The sequence below is a fragment of the Python bivittatus genome, unplaced genomic scaffold (genome assembly GCF_059951505.1).
Source record: "Python bivittatus isolate LINGU-HERP-01145 unplaced genomic scaffold, Pbiv_v1 ctg000020_np1212, whole genome shotgun sequence".
Lineage (NCBI taxonomy): Eukaryota > Metazoa > Chordata > Lepidosauria > Squamata > Pythonidae > Python > Python bivittatus.
The window spans coordinates 93,544,824-93,563,026 of NW_028277030.1; the positions used below are offsets into that span (position 1 = coordinate 93,544,824).

General features: G+C 39.0%; 1 protein-coding gene and 1 long non-coding RNA gene across 4 annotated transcripts in view; one reads left to right on the top strand and one right to left on the bottom strand.

Moving 5' to 3' along the window:
• KIF26B (kinesin family member 26B) overlaps nt 1-18,203 on the top strand; it is a 319,536-nt gene that overhangs the window by 254,158 nt on the left and 47,175 nt on the right. The gene's annotated exons all lie outside the window — the stretch shown is intronic.
• Nucleotides 1-18,203, bottom strand: part of LOC148217130 (uncharacterized) — a 41,301-nt gene that overhangs the window by 15,616 nt on the left and 7,482 nt on the right. The window contains exon 2 of the long non-coding RNA XR_015796700.1: nt 4,561-4,643. This is a non-coding gene — a long non-coding RNA (uncharacterized LOC148217130). The remainder of the gene's footprint in view (nt 1-4,560; nt 4,644-18,203) is intronic.

Here is an 18,203-nt window from a genome sequence, read left to right on the forward strand (position 1 = left end):
AAACAGTTCTTGTAAGGGCAAATCTGGATCCAACAATATGGAGAGCAGAACTGTAAACATGATCACTCGCTTTTTGTATTACTGTATTTTGGTGATGGTTACGTTGATTTTATCCTAGTCTTCCTCAGATTATCTTTTCCTCTCTTTAAACTTGTTATTCACAGATTATTTTCATTAATTGTTATCTAAAGTAATTTATACACTGTTGCACTATTAATTTACATGTTAGCTTTCAGAACAAGAATCAAAAATGTTCGTTCCCAGATATTTCATTCATTATGTGATACTTCAGTGAAGTGAATAGTATGTTCTTTAATTTAGTCTTAAAGTGCTAATACTCTAAAGTCTTTTAACTTCTCAGAGAAAGACATGGGAGAGATTATTGCTGAAGTTGCTATCCCTTAAAAACATTTTCTGCATATTAAAGTCTTTGTGGTTTACATAGTTATATTATACATCACATCTACATAAGAATGATTCACATATTGGAACTACATATTGAATTGGGCTCACTGGGGTCATCCCTCACTGCAGGGAGATGGGGCCTATTTGGGTGGCCTGCTCCAAGTGATTTTTAGACCCAGTGGATTCCAGAGGGAGCTTAGGGTTTTCCCTGAGGATCTGATGGGTGGCTCAGCGAGGTCTTAGTTGCTGCCCGAAATGGGCAGGTAGCTTGGGCCTTGGATCGTATCGCTTCTGTGCAGCCTCTCCCTGTGCACCAATCCAGGAGTACACTTTCGTTTACTAAGGAGTTCCATGGGATGAAACTCTAGAAAATCTCCTCCTAGAGCACCCTGGGAGGAAGACCCAAAGTGACTCTGACTGAACATGGTAGGAGCCCATATTTAGGATTACCTCATGGCAATAAGGGTGGCAAAACATCAGCATTTCTCTACCCTTATTGCGCCTGCTGATAACCATCCAATGGCTCTTTTTAAGGTTACTCAATCCCTGGAGGTCAGAGGATGGAACAAGCCACTGGAACATCTGCAAGGCTGCTGTGAAGAATATTCAGACTATTTGGTAGATAAAATCATTCAGATCTGCTCCAGGCTAGATTCCAACTGGGCAGGCCCAACTGAGGTTTCTGAGGTTCAGTCTGTTGTGATGTGGGATGATAATCTGGGATGACACCTGAGGAAATGGACAGGGTTCTCTGCTCTGTTAGCTCTTTATGGGTTGTTAAGGTAGCCAGGGAGGTGACCTGTGGTTGAATCCATGCTGTGATGTCAGCCTTGTTGACAGAGGGAATTGTGCCTTCAGCCTTGAAGGAGGTGGTGGTATCTCCTCTCCTCAAGAGGCCAGCCTTGGGCCCAGTGATTTTGGACGACTATCATCCAACCTCCAACCTTCCCTTTTTGGGAATGTTTGTTGAGCAGGTGGTTGGCCTGCAGTTACAGAGAACCCTGGGGAACCCTAGACCCATTTCAATTGCATTTCAGACCAGGATTCAGTACTGAGACAGCCTTTGTCATACCTGTTGACCTGTGGTGGAGCTCAGATGGAGCATTCATCCTAGTGCTTCTTAATCTCTCAGTGGTCTTTAATACCATCAATACCTTTTGAGCGAGCTATGGGGATTGGAAATTGGGGGCATTGTTTTAGGGTAGTTCTCATCCTTCCTTCATGGCTGGTTCCAGGCAGTTTTGGGGGGGCGAGGTTGTCCCCCAAGCCCCTCTTATGTGGGGTGCGACAAGGTTCAACATCCTCTCCTCCTTTTTAACATCTATATCAAGCCACTGGATGAGGTCATCTGCCAGTTTGGAGTTTGATACCATCAATATGCCAGTAAAACCCAATTATATATTTTGATCCAAGGCCAGCCAGATGAGGCTATGTGGGCTTGGATGGGGAGGAACCAACTCTGACTCAATCCTATGAAGTCCAAGTGGCTGTGGATATTAAGGCCTCTTGGATCTGAGAAATATCCTTCTATATTGTTGAATAGGGTAGCACTTTCCCACTCAAAGAGTGGTGTGCAATCTGGAGTTGTCTTGGACTCATAGCTCCTGCTCAATGAGCAGGTGGCAGCTGTTGCCAAGGAGGCCTCTGCACAACTTCATTTGGTATACCATTTGTACCCCTTCCAGATTGAGAGGGCCTTCAGATGGTCATTCATGCCTTAGTCATCTCAAGGCTCATCAATGCAGTCTATGTGGGGCTGCCCTTGGAAGCTTTAACTGGTCTAGCAGCAGTATGGGCAGTGATGGGTATGCTTTGTTATGCCGACATAACACCTCTGCTTTGCGACCTGCACTGGTTTCCAGTATGCTTCCAAGTGCAATTCAGGGGGCTGGTTATTATCTATAAAGCCCTACATGACATAGAGCCAGGTTATTTGAGGGACTACTTATCTCCCATGTTTCTGTCCAGCTGACATGTGTCAGCAGAGTTGGGGTGCTCCAGGTCTCTTTGATTAAATAGTGTCATTTATCAGGATCCAGGAAGTATGCCTTCTCTGTCATAGTGCCTGCCCTTTGGAATGAAATCCCCCTGAAATCTATGTGACCCCCTATGTTGGTCTTCCATAAAGCCTTGAAGACTTTATTGTTCTCCCAGTCTTCAGGTTGAGGTGGATGGGGTCCCTTGTTGGCTCTTTTTTATTTTTGTTTATCTCTGTATGGATTGACCAGATTCCATCATTTTGGTTTGCATTGGATCTTTTGCGGTAATGTATTGTGAGCTGCCCAGGATCAGTTGGAGTTGGGTGGTGCTTGAATTGAATTCATTACATTGATCTTAAATAGGTTCCTCTTTCATGTAGTGGTTCTTTGTTCTCTGTAGCAAGTTTCACTTGTTTTTGTTTTGTGCTTTTATGTTGTTGAGTGGAGTGGGAATATATTCTGGCTTAAGTAATTTGGCAGACAGTTGAAAGAATATAATGTTGCTATTACTGACCATTATAAAGAGTTATCAGAACTGTTTAAGGTTTATTTGATCCAGCTAGTCAGTCTGATAGCAAAACAGGCACTACTGATGAATAATTTTCTGCCCATTCCTGTCCAGAATAGGTAGGGAGGGCATGGGATATTCAGAAGGGAGGAAAGGAAGGGAAAATCCTGTTAAGCTAGCCAACTTCCTTTCTTGTGACATTTGATGTTGTCCTGTGTCCTAGAGACATGATAACCTACTCTGATCCAATAATCTCTGTGTTGGTTTTAGCATTTCTCAAGATTAGTGCAGGATGACAGTGTTACCCACAAAAGTGACTTATTCAGAAACACTGAGATCTTGGGAAAACAAATTCCCAGAGTTGCTTTGTGTGAGATGGGCAGCTATATAAATGTGACCAACAAACAAACAAATACCCTTTTTGGAATTTGGAATACTTTTGGTAAAAAAAAAAAAAAAGCTTGGTAATAATGAGGTTCATCTTTTTAGCTCATTTCTCTTTGCCTTTGTCTTTGCTGTAGCTAAAGACATAATAGGATTTCACCCTTGGGAGGTGAAACAATGATTACTTCATAGCATGTAAGTTTTTAATTAAGAATTAATTACATTTTTATCCCAGCTTTTTTCCCAAAGAATTCAGGGTAGCTTATACAGTTCCCCCCATTTTAGACTCACAGTAACTCTGTGATGTAGAATAGGCTGAGTCCTAGTGACCAAGTCAAGGTTACCCAATGAGTTTCATGGTTCAATACAGTTTTGAATGAGGCTTTTGTTAGTACTGGTCCATGACTAATCGTGTTGTTATGCACTAGGAAACAAGGGGGAAGGTATGACTTACCTGCATCTTATCTACAGTAAGGAAAGGCTTCTTGTTAACCTACTTGTCTTATTGTTCAAGAGAGCAACAATATATGTGGAAAGGCAGGTGGATCCAATTTAATTCACCTTCACATGACAATCAAGTATTCCCCTCAGATATATAATTAAGTAGAAATCCAAGTTTTCTTATCTGGAAATGGGATGATTCTTCAAATGTGCCTGTCTTATGCTCGGTATATGTGCTATGTGTGTCAGATGAGAAGCAAGCTTACATTTTTTGTAACACAATTTTGATTTGGAGGAAAAGGAGACTGCAAATACATCATTATCACCACAGAACCTAACAGTGATGTCACTGGCTGCACTGGAACAGCTCCTTGGGGACATTTTCCTTTCATGTGACCTAGGTATGATATAAAGACACATTTACACAATCATTTCTTCTGCAAGATGAAATTTGTTCTTTTGTGTATGATCATGAACCCTCTGAAAACAACTAAGTAGATTCTGCCAAAAGTAGTTTCCTGCTCTAACTATAATATAAAGGATATTATCACATGGGAAAAATAAGCAAACCTTAACTATCAGAAAATGTTAGCAAAGGCATAGTTTTTCTCACACTCCAATCACTCATTTAGTTATTGATTATATTTATTTTGTGTTCACTGGAGAGCTTGCTATCTTTCAGAATTAATTGGATACAAAGACAGAGTGCATTTCTGAGACTATAAGTACATAATTGAACTCTACAACAGTCCTTAAAAATCTGTGTACAGAATAATACACTTGTTAAGACTTGTCAGTGGTGAGATGTAATTACGTGGAAGTAATGAGTCCTCTGTTACTTACCTCTGAGTAAATATTTGTGAAATGGTTTCCCTGATGTCACTCTCTGGTTGTCAAGGATAGGCACACCCGATGCACCCATACGTCTGTATAAAAAAATCCCAGAGAGTTTAACATGATTTAAATAATAGGATTAGCATAATAATGAAGATTTGTAATTACTGCATTTTGCTAACAAATTAGAGAATATCCAGTCCACAAAACTGCCTCTGAGCTTGACTGGTATTATGCTGTAAACTAAGAAATACAAAAAGTGTGGCAAGAAAGGGCAGACATATTTTTCCTCAATGATTTCAGTACCAGAAAAAATTGTGAAACATGAATCTTTATTATGGGCCATGTGCATCACGACTATGAGTTCTGAGCCTGTAGAGGAATTCAGCTCTGGTCTTGAGGAGGTAGAAAAGGAGAAACAGTTGCTCAGTCCCAGAAAATAGGAAGCATGAGAAAAAGACTGAGAACAGCCCTGCCTTAACTTTGTGTCCTTAAACAGGGACAGTGAAGGTTTTCAAGACCCCATTAATGTACCCTACAACAACGTAGCATTCTTAGAATCCTGCAGTGTGTGTTTCTTGACCTGGCCTATCTCAAAGGGCTGACTGAACCTTCTCAAGAACCTTTGGTACCAAATAAGGGTGGGATGTTTGTTCCTACTGTGCATGTTTGCAGATGAAACTTCCCCTTTCCCTTCAGTTGCTTTTGACCACTGCAAGAGTCACATCTAAAAGAACTTTCTCTGTGTTACTATCCAGAACAGAATTGGGGATAGTTTTAATGTTCTTTCTTTTGTTTGTTTTCATAAATCTTGCTTTCTTTTCCTTCATTATTTTGTTTAAAATTCTGCTGAGAAAACAGATGGTGAGAATTTTAGAGATATGGGTCCCAATCTCAAGTCTTTCCTATGACAGCCAAGGCCTATCACCTCTGTTACTATTTTTGTAAATGCTTAAGTGTAGATATTCTCTTTGCCTAATGTGTTTTAAAGAGGCATATAAAATTAATGCCGGTATTATTGTCAAAGATTCATTAAGAAAGCGGTCAGTCTTTATATCTCACGGCTGTTTTGGAAGAGTTCACTGTTAGCTGGGAGACTGCCTGAATCCCCATTGGGTACCTTGCCTTCAGAATTAATTGCTCCAAATTTTCAGTAGCACCTTATCAGAATCCTCAGCAGTCGCCAAGAGAGGGTTTGCCTGTCTGTACCTGGATGCTGCATTACCATTTCACCATACACCATACAAAAAGTTGAAAGGAAACTGACATTATAAGCATTTAGGGGGAAAAATGTTTAACATTTTCACTGCTATCACCAACAGCAATATTAGCTTCCTGTTCTGCACTATTCATGCTAAAACTGCCTCCACTACTCTCATGAGGCTGAGTACATAGTGTCTTAGCCTATACCTATTGGTTTAGTCTTCAAACATGTAATAAGGGACTTCCCCCTGTTAGAATATCTGGAGAGATGATATTCTTGATCCTGATATTCACTTAACCATTCACCTGATAATCATTGACAAGACAGAGTGTCACCAGTTCAAAGAGACTTCTTAGACTCCAGTTTCTCATATATTCTCATCTATAATACAGTGGTAGTTAATACTGATTTTTCTGTTCCTCATGATGGCTTGGGATTATTACCAACTGGACTGAAAAGATATTGATTGGGATAATCCTGTCATAACCCTATGAATCCCAATGCTATACTCCTTTCATATCTTGTGCACCTCTTCCTCTGCGGTGATCTGAAACAACCACCTCACAATTTCAAGATCTGTAGAAATAATGATATCTGCTGCAGCCAGTGGACTGACCATTTGTGTCCCTAATTTGGCAGAGAACTCAGTTCCATCAATATAGCAACTCTACTGCAGTCTCTATAGATTTTGACTATTGATATTTAACCATCTGGAGCAACTTCTTCTGACTCCAAACATCATCAGTTGAATTCGGAGGAACTTTCTCAGTCAGCCAGTTAATCTGGATGTGATGCTGGGAAATGGATTACTCTTTGAGATTCATATGTTGAACAACTGTTACACGTAGCAAGACATTTCAAAAATACCATCACTAGTTGCCAAGGTTGTTTTCTAGGTTGTTAATTCTGATCCTATATATGCACTTCCAGCATTACTGAAGTATGCATGAAATCATTGGCAGAAATTTGGCTGGATCTCTGAAAAATGAGGAGGGACGAAAACTCAATACAATGAGGCATCTTTCTTATTTGATTGTTGCTCTTCTGTTCTATAGTGGAATTAATTGAGTGTATCTGAAACAATATCAGCTAGAGGAGAAGATCTTTTTTTTTCCATGCTGGATGAAAAAAGAGGCCTGAGCAGTCTCTGTTCCTAGGTCTTAGTTCATTTATTGAAGCTGTTGTACTTTGATGGCACACAGTTATGAACCACAGGACTGTGCTAGAAAGTATATAACTATATACAAGAACTACCATTTTTCAATGACAACCTCTTCAATGCTAAGACTGATGACACTATGCCTAGAATGCAAAGCATGAAGAGGATGTCACATAAGATAGGTATAAAATCTGCAAGGAGAATCATATTCTCAATATTACCTTTGGTTCCATGATTCTAATTGTAATCAACTTTCCCATCCATCTTTGACTCCCTGTTGTAAGAAATCCATCTGACAGTTACAGAAGTGATTACTGGTATGTGACCTTATCCATCACGTTAATGTACATATGATGATCTACATGGTGCTTCTAGATTTCCATGTTTCATTTCAGACCTTCCATTTGGTTCCTCTTTTATACAATATTCTGAGACGTGGGAATCTCCTGCAATAGAAAAGTGGTTGTTGACCGTAATCCTGTACAATTATGCCTTTGAGATCTTGACCTTCTCACATTTGAGCAATTTTCATCCTTTCCTGCTTCTGGGACCATGCCTGGAAGGGATATGTGCCTTGCTGAACAAAAGGACAGTTAAGTCTGCGCCCTTCAGTTCAGCGGGCAAGAGCTTTTCATCTTCAGAAGTTGTATACAAAAGTAAGATGGAGAAATACAACTAGTTCTAGATTTCTTTACAACCAAACAAGTACTTCCGTGTTTGGTAGTCCCACTGGGGAGACTGATTTGCATCTATAGATTTTAAGGATTCAAGCTTTCACATTGTAATCTGTCTCCAACACAAGATGTATCATCACTTTGTGCTACCATGGTCTCCTTGGAGTTAGAGAAAGATGTGAAACGGTCTGCCTTTTGTAGGACAACAGTCTGGCTCCCAGCCAGTATAGACAGATTCTTCTGCTAATGAGCAGAATCCAGCACAGGTGGCTAATCACACTGATAGTGATGAAATGCCAAAAGACCTTGGCCAAGTGCCAAGTATGAAAACAAGGATACAAGAAAAATGAATGAAAGATTTCTCTGTGCCTTTGGAAAGAAATGCTAGCCAATTTCCAGAATTTGCTAGAATTATGGTGAGATCCATTTAAAAAACTGGTTAACAAATTTCAGCTTTGTTGGGAACAGCCATATGTCAACATGACCAGCATCTTTGTTTCTCTGAATCTCTTGTAATCATATTCTTGCGATACCATGGCTTCTGATCTTGTACTTTTATCAGTTCTTTTGGCATCTTTCACCTGGCTTTTGTAATTATTACTGCTTTGCTCCTGGACTGATTTACCTTGTGCTCATGCAGAAGGTAGGATTTATTTTCTATGATTGGTACAGCTTCTAATTGTGGCTTGACCGATCTAAGGTTACTGCTTAAGACTCCCTGTATTCTTGACACAGTTCATTCTGCAGTTTTGAAACTGTTCTTTCCATTATCCCCTTTGGAATCTCAGTTATATACACAGTCTGCTTGGCACAAAGATAGCCCATTAACAATTTCCCAAGCACACTTCATCTGTATCTCAGCATGCTTCTGCTGCTGAGACAGCCCAAGGACAGTTTAAAGTGCTATGCTCTGGATGTGGTGTTTTCCCTGTTGTCCTGCCTCAGTATACTGTGTGCAGACAACCTATGGTGTACATCATAGTAGCAGCCTGAAAAAACATGTTCTTGTGGGTCCAGTTGTTTCTGCTGGTATCAGTGGGACCATTCTCTTCAGTCTTCTCCCTGACCTCTTTGCACACACTGCAGTGATACTATAGCTTCCCTGAGTGGGGAAGGGGTGGGAAAAGAAAAGAACTTTTTGAATCTGTTGACATAAAGAAAATTCAGTTAGAGTTGGTTAGTTGTCTTGGTCATTAATCTGCTTTCAGTATAGCTGAGTCCATAAGCTGAATTGTGCAATTTTTTGATGAGGCACCAGCAACTGAGTCCCTGCACTGATTAACCTCACAACAACAATGTCTTCCTTTCACTAGCCATAGGGATTTAACCAAAGGCATATCAGCAGTACTAGCAGACCTTTAGCAACATGGTGTCTATAATCACCTTTACATGGATAACTACAGTGGAACCTCGGGTTACGAATTTAATTCATTCCGTGACTCTGGTCGCACCCCGAATTGGTCGCAACCCGAAGGAAATTTTCCCATAAGGTTCAATGTAATTACCGTTAATCCGTTCTGGCGTGGAGGACAGGGAGGTGGCTATTGCTTGGAGGGAGAGTCCCCCTCCCTACGACCACGTGTCAGGGGCGGAAAATGGCCGCGGACCATGTGTCGGGCGGAAAAATGGCCACGGACCACGTGTCAGGGGCGGAAAAACGGCCACGGACCACATGTCAGGGGCGGAAAAACGGCCACGGACCACGTGTCAGGGGCAGAAAATGGCCACGGACCACGTGTCGGGCGGAAAAATGGCCACGGACTGTGTCACAGGACGGAAAATGGCCACATATCCTGCTCGTACCCCGAGGCGGAGTTCGCAAATCGAGGTAAATTTTTGCGGCCGGAGCTGGTCATAATCCGAAAAGTTCATTAACAGAGGCGTTCGTAACCCAAGGTTCCACTGTACAGGTAGTCTTGTTTAACAACCACAATTGGGACTGGAATTTAGGTTGTTAAGTGGGGCAGTCATTAAGCAAATCATGACTGGACCTGATTTTACTATCTTTTTTGCAGCAGTCATTAAGTGAATCACATGGTTGATAAATGAATCACTGTGGTCATTAAGTGAATCATGCAGTTCCCCATTGATTTTGCTTATCAGAAGCCTGCTGGGAAGGTTGCAAATGGCGATCATGTGACCCCAGGATGCTGCAGCCGTCGGAAGTGCAAGCTGGCTGCCAAGCACCCGAATCATGATCACATGACTGCAGGGGTACTGCAATGGTTGTAACTTCAGACACCAGTCATGAGTCACTTTTTTAGTGCTGTTGTAACTTTGAACAGTCACTAAACGAACGGTCATTAAGCAAGGACCACCTGTATTACTGATTGCTGCCTCCAGAACTCTTACTGCATCACATACATCATACTCTATGTTTCCCTGGCACTTGGCTAGTGTGTAAGTCAAGTTGCCTATGCTGTATCCAGATCTCTAGTTCATAAGTGCTCACCTCAATTCAACAGTCAAAATTATCTTAATCCCAGATGCCAGAATTCAGATGGCATCAGCTATGCCTGTAGATATTGGTCACCATTTTGAGATTATGGCTGTCAGTGCACATTTATTGTGTTTTACAGCAGTTATTGTGCTCTCATGGCTAGCCAGGGTTCAGTTGTGGCCTTTTCAGCATTAGGTTCTGACAGTCTTTCAGTATGGGGCGGATTCTCTTGCATTACAACTCTGTGTTGCCACTAAAGTGCATTGCTCTCTCTGTTGGTGTGCAATGATATACAGCATCACTTAGTGATGCAGTTCCTTGCTGCCTTTTCCCTCTCAAACTATCAATGCAGTATATGGCTAGGAAGCTCACTGGGACCATCTTACCAGTTTGGGTTACTGGATGGTCACCAAATGCTATTTTACTTGTCTAAAACATCACACCAGTCTGAATACCTTTAGAACTTTTGAGATTAGATAGATAGATAGATTTTTTTTGGTACCTTAGCTTTTACTGGTGACCATAATAGTTTAGGCCAACAGCTCTCCAACTTTGTGGTACTGCAACACACACACCTTATAAATGTGTGCAGTTTCCCCATGAATACAGTTAATGATTTCATTGGTGTTAGAGTTGAGCAGGAAATAAATATCCTACTTACTTTGCATAATTACATGTAAAGCTGTATATCACAGGTAATCTCAAACTTTGCAGTACAGCAACCCCATTGCGCAGCAAAGCTCAGGGTGCTTCCACTTGGTCTGCACAAGCCTGATCCACTTTTGTTGTTTTGTTTTGTTCTGTTTTGTTTCTTAAGGAGATTTTCTTCTATGTGACTCATGAATCCTTAGATCTCAACCCACAGTTTGAGACCCCTTGCTTTAGACTAGTGTAAAAGCATGCTTTCCAGTATGAAGTTAAGCACATATATAGGCAAGAAGATGAGTAATTTTGAATAAAAGTAATTGAGCTTTTCCTGATTGCTGGGCTATAGGCTTAAAAAATAATAGACTGTCACACAAAGATGTTTTCCTCCAGATACCAAATATTTTATTAGGTAACCTCTGCAGGTTCCTGGGGAGTCAATCTATTTGTCCTCATTGTAGTACCAAATCAAATGTTTTGTAAAACAGTATTTCATTTCTTTTAAGGTACCATTTCATTTGGAATTGTAACTAGTATTAAAATAAATGCTCTGACACAAGAAATGGGAGGGGGTTATATGTCATTGCTATAAGACTGTTGCATCTTAATAGGGGATAATGCAAGCAAGAAGGACCTGCTTCTTCAGATTAACGGAATCTCACCCATTTCATGACTCACCCAGTCATATAATTATGAAATCTTTTTTAAAGTTCTTGAATATGCATGAGATAATCATGAATATTTTATCTTAATTTTGCTTGAGGAAGTAACTCTGGTATTCAAGTTGTAATGAACTGCAGCAGGGGAGCATCAGGCAGAATTTATTAAACTCTCCTGAAGATGTGGTAGGGCTGCATTGTCTGTAAAATTTATGTTATGATTGATATACAATCCTGTTGAATTTTCACTCTTGTATATATTTTTATAAAGTAGATTTGTCTAGATGTTCATTATATTGTTATTAGCTACAGGAACCAATCATGTACGTTTGGGGCCATCAGGAGTGTTTTGTTGCGAATTGGTGTGGGGAACCTCATTAGAAGATGATACAATATCACACTGTAAAAATTTTTTACACAAAATAATAGAATATGTCCAGAAGTAGAAAATATGGTGCTTGAGATGCTATACAAATGTAATACCTAAAATCAGCATAATATACCTAAAGCTTATTATTCATGAAATAGTAATTGCAACATTGACTAAGCCATTTGCCAACATAGTCAGATAGGCAAGAGGAACCTATTTGTCATTAACTGACTTTAACTTTACTTTTTTAACTTTACTCTTTAACATTTCTTTTTACATTCTCTTTACTCTTTTACATTTCTGTAAAATTGATCAGGGGTCTCTGAATAATTTTCCTAAATAACAAATGTTGGCAGAGAGAGTCTTAGCAGTCAAACATTCCTTATTTGCATTTCCTGTGTCATGTTTGGAGAAAACTAGCGTCACCAGCTGCTATCGAAGAGATTAATGAGTTCCCTATTTGGATGATGATACTACAAGAAGTATGAATGAAAAATGGACAATTAATGCAATCTGTGTATCTGTCTGTCTGTCTATCATCTATCTCACTTGAACATTCTCTGTTTCATTGTTATTTGAAGCTGAAATACTTTTTCTTGACCATTGGAAGAGAACATTGTTTAACAGATGCATCATTCAGTATGTACCTCTTTGTAACTTTCAAACCAGAGATTCTAAAAAGGAACAGTTCCTCCATTACAATCAAGCCCTGTGAGGTTGGCAAGTTCAGGAAACAAGGACCACTTGGATTTCTGGAAAGATCCTTATTGCTAGTAGGGAAATGTAACAGGATCTTGAAAACTTACCAAAGTAATTCTCACACCAAACTTATACCTAAGGTAATAAAGGCAGAGTTATTCTGTGTCTCTTTCTTATACTCTCCCCGCATCCCCAATCACTCATTTCTTCTGTAATGGCCCTGGTTGCTCTCTTAATTGTCTCCCTGCCTCCTCCATATTCCCAAGGTCTGTTAGGCATTCCATCACAATCCTAGCTGCTCATATTCAAATGATAATTTTCACATATATAGGCATGTGAGGAAAATATGAAAAATGTGCCTTATTCCTTTGAGAAGAATCTGGTTATTAGTGTTGTTAGATGTCATATGTAGAAAAGAAAGCTGATTTCATTCCCCCACCCAAAAGGGTTTTATTATGTATAAGATGTGAATTCATATTCTCTTGTCCAATGATTGCAATCCTCTCTGTTGCCCAGTAGCTGATTTGTGTGCTGTTGAGGAAAACTATTAGGAAAGACAGCTGTTAAAATGTCTCTACGGATAATTTGTCAGAGATTTCTTGGTGCCTAATGTTCACAGGGGTGGGGGCACTTAATGATGGTCTTTTCACTTTTCTACAGGCCCCACATATGTCAGACAGACTTCTCACCTGCATACTACTACTCCTAGCTCCTACTGGGCTGCTTCTGCATGATATAGGAATTTTAGGGAAGGCAGGTTTTAGATTTGCAGGGAGATCTCTAAATTGCAGCTTCCAGCCCTGCTACTTCAGTTTCTTTACACCACTGAGAAGTTCAGAAGGCTGCGTTTGAAGAAAATGTCAGTTCCTGTAGGATTGTACCAAACATTCAACAGTCTTCACCATGTGAGAAATTTAGCTTTTTTCTCCTTAAAACTTGCTATTTAATATGTGCTGAAATAATGGCTGCATGACAAGATTACCCTTTTCCATCTAATATTACTTTTCCTCTAATTGCCTACTAGTAGGCTATCTGTACCATTGGTATTCAATCACAGGTTTTATTTTACTAATGATTAGTGAAAACGTATTAATTGATTTTGTTATTTTGGCAAATTAGTGCACAATCACACTATTAACAATCTATACAGAGTACTAGAGGATCTATGTCAGCTGTTTTAATTCCCCCTGATATATGTATATATGTATATTAATTAATTCACTATTATTTTTCTTCTTTTAAGGCAAAATGCATCACAAAATGTCATCTATAAAGAGGTGCAGGTTCATTAATATTTTCATTACCTCCTAACAAGAAGAAAACAAACAGTCTCAAATAAGAATCTTTAGAAACAATTTATTTAAAAATAAGCTACTTTGCATTTTATCCTAAAATGTTGTTCTTGTTCCTTATTTTTTCCTAAGTGGCATGTGATGGTTGAACAAAAGGAATATGAACCCATTTTGCCAGCTAGCAGTAGAATGGTTTTGCTAGCTTTTTTTTCCCTATTGCATGGATGTTAGGGTAATAATAATATACATTTAGTGTTGTAAGGCAAAGGATTTATACAATGAATATTTTAATATGAAATGTTTAGAAATCAGTACTTTGTAAGAGTTTAGAATATATATTTAAATACTTATTTTAAAGTGAAAGGTTATGCTTTTTTAAAGAATCACAGCTTAATGTTGAAATGGAATACAACAGATTTATGAACACAGATGTTTGAAATTAACATGAGCTGAACTTAGACTGATAGCCTTCTATCCAAGAAAGTGTCAGGTATAAAAAAAAGCAGATGAAATGAAAGAGGAGAAATTCATTCCTGGAGGTTTAAGGGTTTTGAATACTCAAAACTAAAACCAGAAATAATTAATTAAACAGTTTTGTCAGTTTTATACATTAAAATCAAAATTGAGTTTTGCAAGTTATAAACATGAGTGATCCTGTAGTCTATATAGTGAGGAGTAGAACTGTGATTGTGCTTGAACTGTTTGGACACCCCTGTGATCCTGGCTGCTGAAGGAAGGCATAAGTGCTTGTTTGGGTATCCACTTCAAAACTCTATACATGATACCCATTTCAGTGTCTGATTCCTTATTTGGCTAAGAATGCATGTGCAATGACCACTCAGTTGATTAGAGAATTGTATGGCTCTGGTACTGATATGCAGCCTCAACCACATTTTCTTAACCCTAGAAGCATTTACAAACAACAATTTTTGGCCTAGTTCCATTTCTAGACAGTCTGATTTCTAAGGTTTTTTTATTTTTACTCCAGTTTGTGGTAAAGGATGTTATTACAGGACAAGTTACTGCTTTTGCATAAGAGTTGTTAGAGTTACTTACAGTATGTTAAAGAGGAAAGTGCTAAGAGACTCTACTTTAATATTCTTCCTACTGCTATGAAGAGCTTTCTCTATTTTTTGTAAAACAGAATTATCTAATATATATGCCATGTTATAACTTAACATGTTTACATGCCAAAAATAAGTTCAACTAAGCATGTCTGTTGTTCAAGTGATTTGTTCAGAGGAGAGGTTGTTTTTAAAAGAGAGATACAAAGAAGGAGATTAAGAATTTTTTCTGAGGGCTCAGCTAAAGATTGTAGGATCACTGTGCCAAAATGACAGCTGAATTCTACAAATTACAAAATATAGTTAAACTAGAAGGGTCTATTAAAATGCTAGCACATAATAAACCCTTTGCATTTACTGGCAGTTCACATTTTAGGAAGCCAGTGAGAAATATTAAAAAACCATTAACAGTCACAAGCGACCCTATAGAATTGCGATAGTATAATTGTAATCAGTTTTAAAGGATATTAAAAAAAAAAAGCCCATCCTTATTTTCCTGGACAGATGTTAACATTTATCAAAACATGTTGGTAAGTCTTCAAAATGAACATTTTCAAGAAAATAATAGAGTAAATAAGAATTTAATAAAGTAATATGTCCCACATGATTATGTGTCAGTACACTGCATATACTAGTTGGGATGATAAATCAATAAGCTGGCTAGCACGGTTGGCCCTGGGCTGCACAGAATAGCATAATCATGCTTGGGATAAACCTGGTTTTGGATCATGCTTGTGGCATACTGTTCCAAATGTGCCAAAACTGACTAATAGTTCTCTTACCATTTTCAAGGAATGTTACATGTGGCATGGATTCAATTAAGGCTGGGAGAACTTGCATCTTCTCTTAGTGAAAAGCACTATGTATAGGCCTTGATTAACCAAAGCCAGGATGAGTAGTGAAGGGCAATATTTATTGATTCCTCTGGTTGTGTTCATAGGATATGGAAGATTGCTACTTGAAACATAAGAGTAGTAAATGGTAAAGCACCCAAAATTAAAGAAAGAAACATAGATATGTGTTTGTGAATCTAAAAAATGTAGAGAGTAAAGAGGATGATATTGATGGAGAGAGAGAAGACCTGTAATGTTTATCTCCTTGTTGCCTTGGTAACGGAATTTCCCTGTCTCCATCAAGGGTACCTCTTTGCTCTCTACAGAGTAAGTGGGAGAGTATAATAGATTTGAATGAAAATGATGTAATTTTATAAACTGAAGTTGCATGCTTCACATGAAGGGAACCTTTGTTTGTTTGTTTGTTTGTTTCATTAAATTTGTTATGGCCACCCATTCCAACAGACTCTGATTGGCTTACAAAATCAAGAACATAGTTAAAACAAGTAAAAATATAGACAAAACAAGACAGCCTGGACTAAAAACAGCCACAGTAAAGCATCATGGCAGCCTCCCTTCTCCGCATTAACCCCAAGCCTGAGAAGAAAGCCGGGTTTTAAGGGCTTTTCAGAACCCCAGGGGAGTGGGCACCATCCATATCTTGGGGGGGATGCCATTCCAGAGACAGGGGCTTTGACAGAGAAGGCACACTTCCTAGATCACAAGATGGCAACATTTAATAGAAGGGACCTAGAACATACCCACTCTGCCTGGCAGAAATAATGGGAGAGAGGCAGTCCTTCAGATAACCAGGCCCTATGCCATGAACAACCAGCACCTTGAATTGCACCCAGAAGCCAACTAGTAGCCAATGCAGCTCGTGTAGCAGCAGTGACACATGGGCACAGCAGGAAGTGCCCATTACTGCTCACACCACTGCATTTTGAACCAGCTATAGCTTCCAGATAGTCTTCAAGGGCAGCTCCATCTAAAGCACATTGCAGTAGTCCAGTTGTGAGGTGATCAGGGCATGAATGACTGTCTGAAAGGAAAGGACTAAAATGAAATGGTATTATCTAGGTTGTTATGAGTAAGTATGACATTAGGAATCCATAAGTTGGTGATAGTTGCATGAAAAAAGTGATAATAGAAGAACCAGATATGAGTTTTGGGGGGAAATTGTGTAACATTCTGAATAAAGCCAATCTGGGAGGAAAAAAAAGAATTTGGCTAGGTGTAAATGAGTGGATGGTTGGAAATGAGAGTATACAGGAAAAAATGATTGTGCCATTCAGAGACTTAAGAATGAATGAGAATGATGACTATTTAGTAAGTATCTGCAGAAAGAGAATGTACAAGTCTTGTATGAAAAAATGTATTAGAAGATAGATTAATCTCTCAATAGAATGAATGGAATGAGGTTGTGGAAGTTGTTTAGAAGAGAATGAAAATAATTACAGAGTGCCATAGTGGAGTCAGTGCTGATGGGAAGAATGAAAAAGCATGCTTGGTGAAATAACAAAGAGGCTGTAGATGAGCAAAAATCTGTATAAGAGAATGATTCCTAGAAAAATGAGGATGAGAGAAAGATAATGCGTTTAGAGAGAAGAAGAAACAACAAAGAATGGTTACAATTAAAGAAGCAAAAACCAGTAATTTTGATGGAAATAAAACTGTTTTGAATGTGGATAAAGATGGTTAAACAAGGAGCCTCCACCAGAGTGAATATAATTAAAAATGAAAGTGTTTTAATTATTTGGATTAAATTGAAGTGAGGGAATAATGGAAGGATATTTTAGAGATCTGTGTAGGAATGATAATGATATGTCAGTCAGATAGTGAAAATGAAACATGTTATAGATGTCAGTGTCCAAGAAAAAAAAATGAATTGGGTGTAAAAATGGAGGAATAATAAGGGTACAGGAATGAGTATAAAAAAAGGTTGAGAAGAAGGGAAGTAAGGGTGGAAGTAAGGGAAGTAATAGTAAGGGTGCAGGAATGAATATAAAAAAGGGTTGAGAAGAAGGGAAGACTAATAAATTGTGGTTTGATAGGGCTGATGAAATTCTCAAAAACAGAATGGGAAGGTTAAAGACCAAAAGGCAATGTATGACACAGTAAAACAAGGATAGTTTACAAGAATAAAAAGACACAGAGAGGTGTAGTTAATAGTGTTTGTGCAAACTCGATTTAGTTAGTTCTCTTCTTCTCTTCTTTCCTGCCTTCAATTTCTTTGGCATGCTAGTTCTTAGCCCCTCTCTGTGCTCTGCATTAAGTTGCTTAGGAAATAGTGTGATGGGGATGCATTATGTATGTAGGAATGTTATTTTTCAACTAGTTACTGTATTTATTGGCGTATAAGATGCACTTTTTTCCCTAAAATTTGGGGCTGAAATCCTAGCTGCGCATTATACACTGATGTGCGTGTTATGTGCCGATGTATGGGCCCCTGTATAAGCCCTGCGGCTTCTCACCTCAAACGGCAGGGCTTGGAGAGTGGAGCCTTCATTTGAGCCAGGGCTGCAACCATGCGCTTCCCACCTCCTCCTCTGGTTGATGGCACTTAAACCATACTTCCTCTGTTTGCAGTCTTTAGTAACATCACCTGTGTGG